We start from the raw sequence: 12909 nt of genomic DNA on the forward strand, positions 1-12909 counted from the left end.
CTGCTGCAGGATACACCAAGCACACAGCTGTGAGGGGCTTTGTTCCTGTTGTGCAACACTAGCAGAGGAATGAGGGGCATGTGTAGTCTTTTTAGAGGTCTTATAAACCCTCCTTTCCATTTAGTGGCTTGTTGAATCATTAAAACAGAAACCTCACAGAGGCTCACTTGGTAACAGCTGCTCTGCCTCACAAAATGTAGCTTTTGTGTTAGTGTCACTTTTTTTTTTATCACAGCGTAGTACATATATTCTTTCTGAGGAGTCTTAAATTAATGAGATCACACAGAAATCTCTGTCCACTGCTGATACTAATATTAGGAGGCCTTAATCCTGTCATTCTTTATCTGCTGTTCTTCATCAGCTGTTCTTCCTTCTCCACGTATGGTGGAAGATATGTGGTCAATATTTGAGTCTCCCAGGCACCCCAAAGGTCTACCCCCTCTGCTGTTTGCCCTTCCTTGTCAACACACTTTTTTGTTCCTCACTCTCATCTCCACATTTCCATTTCTCATTTCCACGCTGCATCTGTAACCATCTTTGTCTTTCCCTCGCCCCACTCCTTTGTGTGCTTTCTCTGGGCTCTGGCTGCAGGGGCATTTTTCTCAGCCTGTTTCTGAGGTGTCTGAGCACTCTAGACTACTTGACCTCTGCTGTGGTGGTACAACTTAAAGTTGTTCAGACCCTCATGTAATGGATCTGGAGTTATGAATGCAGTCTTCTAACAGTTTCATATGTTAGTTTCATTTCTACCAAATCTCTCCAGCTAAATTCCTCTAAATACTTATCACTCTACCTTAATGTTTTTAAAAATGGGATTCCCATGTGTCCCTCTGGTTTTAGTTGCTTTAATGTGGGTTAAGACCAGGAACTGCCAAAAAAAAAAAAAAAAAAAAAAAAAAACGGTTGCTAGGCGCTACCCAAGTAGCTGCCTGTTGCAGCAGCTCTCTCGTCTTTGTCCGTTTCTTGTTAATTTTTTCGTCTCTTTTTTGTAATCTTTGTATTTGGAGTGGATCATTACTTTGTATGGTTCATTGTCGGTCACGGACACCAAGCTTTTGTGGCTTCGGCGGTATTTTTTACTCCTGTGTTTGTCTGGAGATCCTACATGTAACCATGGCTGCATTGTTTACATGCGAAATTAGCTGTTTGCAGCCTGTAGCATGTCAATGCTAACTAGTGTAGGGCTTGATGATGTCCCTCGAGCTGAGGAGGAGGAGGTGAGGACGACATGCTGGTTCTCAGATGTGAGCTGGGAGGTGACGACGTGGACCTGTCCTTCCATCCATCGTTGTTGGGAACGTGGGATCTATCTCCGGTGGGATGGACGAGCTAGCTGTGCTAATCCAGCGGCATCATGCTGTTCACGGACGTGGCTGACGGAGCTGACATCGGACGCCGCGACACATCAGAGGAGCTTCGCCTGCTGTGAGCAGACAGGATCCAGGAGACAGAGACTGAACAGACTGCTGGGGAGGCTCAGTCCTGGACCCTGTGGAGGTGGAGACTGGCTGGGCTGGAGACTGGTGGACGAGTGGTGGACGGGATGTCGTCATCTAATTTCTTATGGACATTTTTGCACTTTCTATACACTTTCTTACTTTTGTTTTCTTAAATGCTGCGGTGACTCCTGAATTTCCCCTCAGGGATACATAAAGTATTTTCTATTCTAAACCTAAAGCTCCTGTGAGGAGTCGGCATAACCAAAAATCTCATTCTGTAGATTTTAACTGTCAAACGTGTCACTCTCTTGGAATGCTGTACGAAGAAACTTTAAAGGAAATGCTGTATGCAGGGGCGTATCCAGCTGCATTCATTCTGGCTGGACAAACTGGGACATTGACTGATGCAGAGGTGCACTTGTCTATGCACACCCTTTGTTCCTCTTCTAATTATATGTGTTTTATGTACCAGTATCAACATCTTATACTGATGCTGTCCTCTCAAGACGAAAACATTCCATGTAGAGTGTATATATATATATATATATATATATATATATATATATATATATATATATATATATATATATATATATATATATATATATATATATATATATATATATATACACTTTAACAAGTGCTGTTTGGTTTTCAAGTGCTCTATAAACAAAGATGACTTGAATTGAGTTGAGGCAAAACATCTCTACCACTCCTGGTGGTTGACTGCAGTATGGGTGATAGAAGCCTGACACATTAAGGCAAGAAAAGACCTTCAGTTTTATAATGAAATGAAAAGCAAAAATGAAAGATCTAAGTCTTCTAAATTCTTTGGTCTTTGCTTTGAAAAAGACCTTCAGATTGTCCACCACAGGTTAATGGGGCTCATTTTGGTGGTTTAGCTGACCACTCTTAAGACCTGTGCTATGTTCCTTACTTCTGTTAAGTACACTTAAATGAAACGCACTGCGTTCACTATGCATGTTGTCCCAAATCAAACACATCATCATTGAGTGTGAATAGTGTCCACCGTTCCACATTCAAATTGCTGACCCTTTTGAGTGCACCAGCTGAGAAATCAAAGTGCACTGCATTTTTCCATGTTGTCAGTGTGAATGCACTTATGCACTCTAAATAAAGAGTATAAGTAAGTGCGCAATTTGGGACACAGTACTGGATCCTGTGCTCCTGCAGCCAAGTTCTCCTGGCCCTGGATGTGAAGCAAGGAGAATTATCTTGTTAAACATCTGGTTTGGACTTGGATAAGGATGGACAAGTACTGGTATCAGTGTCAGGTTTCAGGCAGATACCAGTATTGGACTGAAAAAAAGTGGTATCGAACAAAACGGAGCATGTGGGTTTGGAGTGTGGCACAATACTTGTTGGAGCTCAATGTTCCATCACAGACTGGGAGATGAACAACAGCAATAACACTTATGCATCCACAAACCATGGTCCTGCCTCCACCATGCTGACAGTAGGTCCTGTACCTGCTGAAGATGATGCTTGGCCTGGTTTCCTGCATCCTGTCACATTAGCAGGAGGAAGATAAAGCTGGAAACTGGACTCATCAGACCACAGAAACTTCTTCCAGTTGTTGTCTAGTTTTATCCTTCCGTTTGAATTTCGGAGTCTGTTGTTTTGGTGCAGTAGCCTTTTCACTCGTGGCTTTGGTGAAGGTGGCGTACTCCGCTGCATGTTGACCTTTGAGATGTCGAATTAAATTTGTTGTATTGAAAGCAGGCCTACTGTTTCCGACTTGTGAAATGGCTGTATTGCATAAACTACAAGTGGCACTTGGGCTGTCGTTGTTTTCAAGATGAAAATAGAGGATGATAGATAGATAGATAGATAGATAGATAGATAGATAGATAGATAGATATATAGATAGATAGATAAATAGATAAATAGATAGATAGATAGATAGATAGATAGATAGATAGATAGATAGATAGATAGATAGATAGATAGATAGATAGATAGATAGATTGATTGATTGATTGATTGATTGATTGATTCATGCCAACCACAGAGCCAGTCCGCCTGATCAGCTTGTGCAGTCTGGAGGAGTCCCTCTTTGCTGTGCTTCCTCCCCAGCATACCACTGAGTAAAACAGGACACTGGCAACCACAGACTGGTAAAACATCCACAGGAGTTACTTGCAAATGTTAAAAAGGCGCAGCCTCCTCAGAAAATACATCCTGCTTTGACACTTTCTTTACAGGTGGTCAGTGTTGTTTGCCCAGTCCAGCTTGACATCCAGCCAAACACCGAGGTACTTGTGGGTTCCTACAATTTCCACATTTGACCCCCAAGGTCCTGTGCTTGAGGGCAGGGTCTGGACTTCCTAAAGTCAATCACCAGCTCCTTGGTTTTCAAAGTGTTTAGCTGCAGGTGGTTAGTGTGGCTCCATGCGACAAAGTCCCTCACCAGACTTTGATACTCTTCCTCATGATCACCTCTGATGCATCCAACGATGGCTGTCATCAGCAAACTTCTGGATGTGATAGGAATCAGAGTTGTAGCTGAAGTCTGAGGTGTACAGACTGAATAGGAGAGACGGCCAGCACAGTCCCCTGAGGTGCCCCTGTGCTGCTGACCAAGAGGTCAGACATGACGTCTCATCCGTACATACTGGGGTCTGTCTGTAAGGTAGTTGGAGATCCAAGTTTATGCATTTGTCTAAAACAAATGAATAAACTTCAGTTTCGCTTATATATGTATAGATTTTTGAGGATGCTATAACATCACTACAAAATGGAAATAAGGTACAGTCAGCCTGGTCAGAATTTATCCAGCGTAACCAGCCAGTGTGCTGTGCATGCCCTGCAGTGTTTTACAGCAGCTAAAGATATATCAGTCAGCGCTTTCTCTCCTCACACACTCTGGCCTGCTGGTATTGGGGCACGAGAGGCTACTTTCTGTTTGGAGACCATGCTACATAACTTCACCTAAAATATGACTGTCTTATTGTAAAAAAAAACAAAAAAAAACAACTTTGCCCTGCTTCAGCATGATGTTTGTATCAGAGTTTGAGTAAAGACTGTCAATCATCCTCCCTCTCATTAGCCGATGCTTGCGCCAACTGAAGCTAAAGCTAATGTACTCACGGGAAGGCCACAGAAGGCTTTTCTTAGACAGAAATTAATCTGTGCTGGAGTCCTCTCTCTCACTCTTACTGAATTAGTGCATCGAGGTTCATATGATGAGATATTTCATCTGCACTGATGCCAAACTGCCTCTCTGTTTACTGTGATGATCCAGACCTCCCACTCCTCTGTTTATCCCCATCACTCTCATGTTTTCTCCCCTCTCTCTTTCTCCATCACTCTCGTTTTTATACACCCTCCTCCTCTGCCGGGTCTGTAAAATTAGTTTGATGATTTGATCCCATCCCAGGAGGCGTCTATATAATATACTCCTCTTCTTCTCTGCTGCAGAAAGCTTAGCAGAGGATCAGTAACAGATGAATGCTACTTCTTGCTGTTCTTCAGTCGTGATTTCTCTTCCTGCCTCTCACCATCTCTGTGTGCATGTGTGACATTCTTGAGGCATTCATTGTGTACTCTGAGTCTGTGCCCAGCACACATAGCCAGGTAATTGATGGGTAAGAGGCTTTAAAGCAGCTATGAAGGCCATCCTGACACAGGACTGCAGCATATTTTGCTCTAACTGTTGCCATTTGTGTGGGTAAAAAGTTGATAAATAACCACATAGACCAAACCTCAGTTTTGATTTGTGTGAAAAGAGGATTTGTTCATTGTTTTGTCTAAAGCTGCATTTCCACCAAAACTACTTGGACTTCTTGGAGCTACTTTTCAAGAAATTCAAAGGTTCTTTTGTTTATTGTTGTCTGCTTTTCCTGAAGGTAAAAACTCCATCTCAGACAAACAGTTAAGTTAAAGTGTAAAATAGTATTTTGTATTCCCCAAACAGGTACATACCTTTAGGGGTCAAAAGAGGGGGTACTCTGCCTTCCCATATTTATGGTTCTCGCCTGATGTGAGAGGGCCCTCTAGCAGAGCTACTGTTTTTTCTTTGTTTCTTTAAAAATGGATTTCAAGTACCAATGCTGATTTTTTTTCTGAACATGCCATTTAAAAAAAACTCTACATCTATATGTTGTATAAATCCCTGAATCTGTGAGAAAACTGATCGAGACCCTCTGTTCCAAAAATAACATGAGATCTTCACCAGATCTTCTCAAGCATAGCTGAAATGACAAGGTCTCCAAGGTCACCCACAGACAGTCCTCAAGAGGGCTGGCCAATCAGAAACAAGGGGGTTTGTGGAGCAGAGTACTGAGCCTTAAAGAGACAGCATCTAAAATGAAGGATTTCAAGTAGAGACTGAGACGAGGGCTTTCTGAAACACAAGTGAGAGGAAAAAAAGGGGATTTATTTTAACTGTGAAATATGTAAAGTTACCCCAGGTTTGTTAGAGTAACCCCCTCCTTAAAAAGGGTATTTAATTTCTGGAACCTTTTTGGTACCCTGCTGCACTTGTGCACTTGAGCTATTGGCTTTATCTTATTAGGTTTATAAAACCAAAACTGTACTTCTTTATGAGAAAATTCTCATCAGTATTTATAACTGCTCTTCCACATAATTCAGATAATGCTTTTAGTCACTTTTGAGGACTTTGAAGGTTCCTCCAACCGATGATATCACATCCGAAAATCAGTCTGCTAAAAGCTGCAAGTTTCAACCAATTAAATTTGTCAATGCCCAAATTTCATTCCAAGGTCTTAGTGTTTTAGTGGGTCTAAAAGAAGTCCCTGGAGCTTATTTTTGACCACTGAAAAAAGTTCTTACAGTGGAAACATGTAGCCTCATTAATGTGCTGTACCTTGATCAGTGGGACATGTGATGCAGTTTAAATGTCTGTGTGTCAGAGAGGTTAGTAAATTTCATTTTGGAGCATTGAATCTAAATGACACAAAGATACTGAACACTTAACCTGGGGACCGTCTTAATTAGGTCATTTATCATTTCCTGTGACGTGAGGTACATGCTCATGGACACGGAACGCACACAGGCACTGCAATAAATAACCCCCAGGCCTTCAACAGAATCACACACAGATGGTATGTCTGATACAACAGGAACAGCCTTCAGGCTGCAGACACACAATCGTCGCTACCCAGGTGCTACTGCTCCTCTCGCTGACTCTCGAGTCGGTGTGGATACATGCCTCACAACCATCATGTAAATGCAAATGTATTCATCCCCTCTCTTGTTCCTCCTTTAAATAAATGTCTGTCATCATTGGCAGACCTTCAACACATTGTGCACCAGTGCTGCTTTTGTATCTTCTGCTGTTTGCACTGGCCAGCCTGGGCGACTGCTATGTGGAAATCTAACGTGTAAAATGGCAGGCCTTCATCTTTGGCAGCCTGAGCAATGAGCTTTAAGCAATACAAATGATGTTACATGTTTCTGAGAAGTTGCTCAGGTATAAATTTTACATTTTACATTGAAAGCTGTTTAATGTTGAGATGAAACTGTGAAGCTTTTTTTAAAGCATGATCAAAAAAATTAAAAACATGTAGTTCAATGATTCTGCAGAATAACAATAAACAGTTTGTTATAGCAAACATACTGAGCTTGCCTCTTTGTACTTTAAAGCACATCATATATTCCTAAATTATTGTGGTTTTAAATTTAAAATCGAAAGATCCACCACTAACAGTCAGTTCAGCTCACATTTCTGTGTAATTTCTGCTTGTGGATATGATGACGTGAATTGTTAACCCTGAAATTGTAGTGGCCATAGGGGTCACAGGAATCACACAAAAGGGAGACTCCAGTGTGAAGGCTGTGCAGGCAGTCAGGGTGTGTGTGTGTGTGTGTGTTTGTGTGTGTGTGTGCATGTGTGCGTGTGTGTGTGTGTGTGTGTGTGTGTGTGTGTGTGTGTGTGTGTGTGTGTGTGTGTGTGTGTGTGTGTGTGTGTGTGTGTGTGTGTGTGTTGTATTCTCTTGGAACAGCTGCTATTGTGGCTGATTGCTGAGGCTGATTGCTCGGGGGGTTACAGCACACACACACACACACACCACACACATGGAAACGCACACACACACCCATCTACATTTCTTTTCACCCCTCAGGTCAGTTATTCTATCACAGGCTGACCCCCCAGCTCCCACCCACCCCAAATACCTTGCAGACAAAAAACATCACAGCAGATAGTTAAACAGAGTGGGGCTGCACCAGGCCTTTGGACTTAGGATGTGGATTGTCGGGGAACGACTGGGCTTGACTCTGAGGTGTCTCCAGCTTTCATTCACATTCACAGTACGGTCACAGACATATAATGGTTCCTCACCTGTGAACTTCTCAGTTCTGTTTTGTTGTAGGATTCAGCAAACCTTTCCACTTCTGCACTTGGGAACACTTAAGAATAGGAGGGTGAGCTGTAAGGTGGCTTCTTACCTCCTGTGGTTGGAAAATACCAGTTGAGTGGATTATTAACTGAGACCTGAAACTGGAGTATTTCATATTCTTTTTAGACATTTGTGAAATGTTTCAGAGAGAAATTGTTGGGAGAGCCCAATTAATTTTGTTTTGATCATTTCACAGAACAGAGGACCAGACGTTTTCTTTCACACCAACCAGACAAAGTGTCACATATCTAAGTGCTTATTATCAGACGTGATCCGTGTTCAAATTTTAAGCATCTATTATAGCAGGGAGATTATACTTAAAGCGGATATATCATGCTGATCCCTGATTTTATACTTACATATAATATAATAAATATGAAGACAAGACCTTTCACCCCCTGAATTTTCAAAAAATGAGATATTGTATTTTTTCTGATATCCTAGAACGAGATTTGATGCCTCTGAAAATAGGTCATTGCCATTTGGCTGCGAGATTTCGACCTTCGTGACGACACGAGGATCCTTTCTTTTTATTGGAGTAATCTGATAAAGCAGCTCCTCCTCTGTGATGTCAGTTAGTCACACAACCGCCACCGAGGGATACACCCACCAAGAGCCGAGTATAAATAAAGCTCCCTACCAGCTCTGGCTGACTTGACTGAGTGCTGGATGCAGGGACTCTGCTCTGCTGAGCAGCTCGGCTTTACATGGTGACTTAGCAGTTAAAAGACTGTAGTTTTAGTAGACGTCGTAATACTTGTGAGACTGTGATATTTGCATGCTTGTTCTGACATGCACTGTGAACCTGGACCACGATAATGCTGCGGTAATAACATAGTGAGATGATCTGTGTCCAGGTGGATTTTCTTCTTCCTGAGCTGTAGAACCGTCTGGGTCTGACTCGGGGTCCAATACAAAAGGACGTATCCTACACTCTGCCATTTTATTAGTGCTATCAATGCCTTACAGTGAAGTTTTGGCAAACAGCAAACTCGCTCGGTCTGCCCCATCCAATATGGCGATTTTGTAAATACTGCCATGCTGCAAAAACTGCCCCCTGGCTCTACCCCCTTGGCCCCTCTGATAGAACTGACCAATCAGAGCACAAAGGGCTGTGACGTTGCAAGGTTACTGGAGGTCATTCTCCAAACGGGGCGTTTCAACGAGATCTTCATAATGGCCGAAAATGAGGATATTGAGAACGCTATTGTGGGGCAATGAAGGAACTAAATGACTTGTACTGAGGGCAGAAATGCTTTACAGGCATCCTAGTCTGGCATAGTGAAAAGAAGAAACAAGCATGATATGTCCCTATTAAAATGTGGCTGACACTCTGGAAACTTGCCTCCGAAGCCTTGTTAACATGTGTGCACATGTGCGCCTGTCACCAAATTACAGCTGCGGAGGGCGTTCTCCGCTTTGCGCCGAGAATAGACCAGGTTGGAGCTGACGAGCTTTCAGCGCACTTTCTGTGCTGTTTTTGGCACAAAATTGTCACTGCACCAACATGAATATACCGATACCACCCCCTGGTGCGCCGTCAACTCCCCCGCCACACCCATCTCTGCGCAGACGGTCTATCAAATTGTCAAATTGGCAGCGCACGGCGGTGCGCCGCACAAAATTAACACTGCGCCAGGCTTGCGCCCCCTGCGCTGCGCTACAAAATTAGAGCCCAAAGTCTTTTGATCAGTTTACAAAAAGACACAGATTTAAGGATTTATACAACATACAAATATAGTTTGTAAGGTTTGAAACTCTGCACATGCTCAGTCTGAACATCCAGCATTGGTACTTCATATTCATGATTAGAAAACTGGGTCACAGAATACCCCTGCTTTAAAATCTTGCTAGTTCGTTGATCAAGTCCCTATATTTGTCTGTCACAAGTGGCACTAGGGCTGCAATGATTAGTCGACGTGATCAACTCGTTGACTATAAAAAATGTATTGATGCAATTTTTGATAGTGGACGTGTTGTATTATTGTTTTTATTGTTGTTTTCATATGGTGAAATCAAATACCAGGGGGTAATGCTCATCTGTAACTTCAGTTCACTGCATGAAGCACACATCACAGCTTGGGGTTGGGTTGCTTGCATACCTCCAGTCCCTCCTTGGCAGCAGCCTCTCACCTGGGTCATCCCAGTGAGTTTGGACTCCTTTCTCCTCTTTTACATCATCCTCTGGCTCAAACAGCTCAACCTCAGCTCGTTAATTACACAATTATTCATTTATTCAAAAACTTCAGTACTGATTTAAACACAACTTTAAAGAACCAGCAAGTGGCACATACAGTATTATTGATACACATAAGTCACACTCACTTGCTGTGGCTGCACATGGAACTCAGAAGAGCTATGAAGCACAGGAACTTGCATACATCTACACTGTGTGGCATAATTGTTTTTCTTCGGTTGTATTGATTTTTTGATTGTCAGATGGCAAAATTGAAATCACGATTAAAATCCAATTAATTGTCCAGCCCTAGTACAGTTCTGTAAACTGATCTTAGTTCTCCTCTTGTGTAACTGCTGCTGCTGCTGCTGAAGGGCTATAGACAGACATTTAGTTAAGTCACATTGTACTGTGACAGCTCTGCTGCTTGTTATGTGTTATTGTGGATATTCAGTGTTCCCAGTGTTAAGTCAGTGAAGGCAACATGAAAGGCTGAGGGTGCGTCTCAGAGCGATAAAGTTCCATCCTTCCTTCCTCCACTTGCGTTGTTCACTTGCGTCTCAGTCCCTCCCACCAGAGATGCATGAGAGAGGAGAGGAGAGAGGATGGAGGAGATTGGTTTTTAGAGCAATGGGACATCTTTTCCTCCTTTCCATTTCCTTTTTGAAGGATATGTTAGTTATATTTTTTCACAGTCTTTGTCTTCATGTCTAACTTTTTGTTTAGTCTTCATTTATTTTTTGTCCATGAACAAGGTTTGTTGACAAATATTTTTCATCATAGTCTTTGTCTATGATATTAACACAGTGCTAGACTTCATTCATCATTCATCATGTTAGCTCATTTAAAATGACGAAACATCTCAATTTGTTTTATTTCAACTGAGAACTTGTCTTTTAAAATCCTGTTAAAACCCCAGAATGACAGAAACATCACAACCTAATTCCTGGGTTGAAAGACAAAAGATTAAAAAAGTGTTTTTATTGAAAGTTTGGGGTCATTTTTAGATTTGGATTGGGGTTTACAGCAGGGCTTATCCCCAAAAAATTGAAATGTAAACAAGTGTTTATGTCATATTTTTTGAAAAAATAAATAAATAAATAAAATTATTAGAGTAATATGATCTATATTTACCAGACAAGTCCAGAAAAATCCCTTTCTTCAAGATTTTAAAAGACAAGAATGACAACTGAAATGTTTTTACTGTTAAAATAATAATAATAATAAAATAAACTGCCATTGGGGTAGGAAAAATGTTCCTTTTTAGTTTCTTGTATTTAACAAACCTGACAGACATTTTTTAGTCTTTACAGGCAATACATGTGTTGTTATTGTCTCTAAAAATCTTTAAAAAGCCATTTTCTGGCCTTGTCATGTGAATTTGGCTCATATTTAGTCTAAAAAGACCTAAAATTTGTTTAGATTTCAGTTCTTGAAGAGTGCCAAGCATCCAAATGCATCCCTGGCTTACAGCAGCTGATCAGCCCACCTCAAAGACCTTAGACCTCAGAGGTTAGATGTGCAAAGGGGGTGAGGTTGGTGCTAGTACATAAAAAAAAAAAAGAACAATAAAACTGACATGAAGCAAAGAGGAGCAAGGATGTGGTTTACGCGCTCCTGCTGTTGGGTTTCTGTTTATTGATGAACAGCAGCACTTTGGATGAAACTGTGCAAGAAAGTTTTGGTTAAATCCAAAATAAAGTGCATTAAGCTGTAATGTGTTGAAGTGAGTGCATGTGTCCCTTGCTCTAAAGATAAAAGGTTTAATCCTGGAAAAAAGCCTCAGATAGTAAAAAGATTTAATACTTAGATTTTTCTTCAGCCAATATAAAACCATGATCCATTTTGATGCATAGATTTATGGTACAATAACTTACAGCTGCAGAGAGGTATGTCCTTACCTCATTAGGTAATGAGGGGACAGTGAGTTTGCACGTTTGTAAGCTCGGACACACTTTCAAAACGTGTTTCTTTATTAAATAAGTTGTAATTAAACAGCACAGGAGATAGAGTACAAGTTAGTCAGTGCGTCATGATAGGGGATGGGGGAGGGGTTGTGATCTTACTTTTGGCTGTGGAACAAACCAATTTATGTCTATTTCCCTTTCTTATATTGCAGGTTTGCAGTTCCTGAACACTGACTGTGGCTGAGATTAAATCCTCACAGGTAAGTTGGCTACTGCAGATACTTTCTTTACAATAACATTTGTTATTTTGCTGTGGTGCAAAAAGCTCACAGGTACAAGTGAAAACAATACCTCTTACTGTACAGTTTGCTTACTCATGATGCTGCAGCTGTTGTGGCTTATTTCCCCTCTCTCCTGGATCTTGACTCCCCCTTTACAGCTTTATATCACAAACAGCCGACAGTATGCCTGGCCATTTACATTTCTTCAGTGCATATATGATAAGATTTTCCACACAGCTTTTACTGATGCTGAAATGTTTGATTTTGGAAATGCAGTGCAGGATAAATGTGTCTCTTGGTTGGCAGTAATTGATTTTTATTTTGGAAACCTTTGATTTCTACAGTTTGAAAACTTGATGCATACAAGAACATGAAAAGATCACCCTTTCAGGGAGGGAGTGTAAATGATGCACAGAAACTTACAATGTTCACTACAAGCTTAAGTATGATTGTCTAAAATAAATGCTTCAAGCTTTTTATCTTAAGACTACAATAAATAAAACCTGCAAAAGACTTGGGCCTCATAAAAACTGGAATGACAAGATGTCAATATGTTTGCACCCAGAGAGGTGACGGGACAAAATGACTGCCCAGCATGGTTTGTACAGAAAGAAGCCACATGTCCTGGTATCACCTGCTGCTGCCAAGTGCACACACACACACACACACACACACACACACACACACACACACACACACACACACACACACACACACACACAC

General features: G+C 41.4%; 1 protein-coding gene across 5 annotated transcripts in view; it reads left to right on the forward strand.

The window, feature by feature from the left end:
* Positions 1 to 12909, forward strand: part of LOC141810764 (neuronal cell adhesion molecule-like) — an 83979-nt gene that overhangs the window by 24528 nt on the left and 46542 nt on the right. For all 5 annotated transcript variants that reach the window (XM_074698567.1, XM_074698566.1, XM_074698564.1 and 2 more), the window contains one exon: positions 12118 to 12165. The gene's annotated coding sequence lies outside the window, so the exon portion shown is untranslated. The remainder of the gene's footprint in view (positions 1 to 12117; positions 12166 to 12909) is intronic.

This window comes from Halichoeres trimaculatus, unplaced genomic scaffold (assembly GCF_033239565.1).
Source record: "Halichoeres trimaculatus isolate MK-OKI-2021-1 unplaced genomic scaffold, fHalTri1.1 fHalTri1_scaffold_21, whole genome shotgun sequence".
Lineage (NCBI taxonomy): Eukaryota > Metazoa > Chordata > Actinopteri > Labriformes > Labridae > Halichoeres > Halichoeres trimaculatus.